General features: G+C 43.3%; 1 protein-coding gene across 1 annotated transcript in view; it reads right to left on the bottom strand.

The window, feature by feature from the left end:
• Positions 1 to 764, bottom strand: part of LOC107474366 (uncharacterized) — a 24,142-nt gene that overhangs the window by 20,131 nt on the left and 3,247 nt on the right. The window lies entirely within an intron of this gene.

Below are 764 nucleotides of genomic sequence, written 5' to 3'. Positions count from 1 at the left end.
CTGGCGTTTAACTCCAAGAAGAGTCTCTACACGAAAATGCTTCATTGCTCAGCCCAAGCACACACCAAGTGGGCCCGGAAGAGGATTTTTATGTCATTTACTCATTTCTGTACACCTTAGGCTACTAGTTTTCTATAAGTAGGACCTTTTACTATTGTATTAGGGAGTCTTTTCAATCTTTTGATTACTTTAGATCTCTAGATCATCTTTGGACATTTTAGTTCTTAGATCATTGGGAGGCTGGCCATTCGGCCATGCCTAGACCAGGTTCTTATGTATTTTCAACGGTGGAGCTTCTACACACCATAGATTAAGGTGTGGAGCTCTGCTGTACCTCGAGTATTAATGCAATTACTATTGTTCTTCCATTCAATTCCGCTTGTTCTTTATCCAAGATATCACTTGTTCTTCAACATGATGAAAGGTGATGATTGACGCCCATAACCATTCTCACTCATGAACAAAGTGACTGACAACCACTCTTGTTCTACAAGCATTCGAGGCTCTAGTGAATATCTCTTGGATTCCTGATTGCACGATGCATGGTTGATCGCCTGACAACCGAGTGCTCGTCTGACAAACGAGCCAACCATTCCGTGAGATCAGAGTCTTCGTGGTATAGGCGAGAACTGATGGCAGCATTCAAGAGAATCCGGAAGGTCTAACCTTGTCTGTGGTATTCTGAGTAGGATTCAATGACTGAATGACTGTGACGTGCTTCAAACTCCTGAGGGCGGGGCGTTAGTGACAGACGCAAAAGAATC

This window comes from Arachis duranensis, chromosome 2 (assembly GCF_000817695.3).
Source record: "Arachis duranensis cultivar V14167 chromosome 2, aradu.V14167.gnm2.J7QH, whole genome shotgun sequence".
Classification (NCBI taxonomy): domain Eukaryota; kingdom Viridiplantae; phylum Streptophyta; class Magnoliopsida; order Fabales; family Fabaceae; genus Arachis; species Arachis duranensis.
The sequence above is the reverse complement of the archived record's forward strand: the minus strand, read 5'-3'. Positions and strand labels throughout refer to the sequence as shown.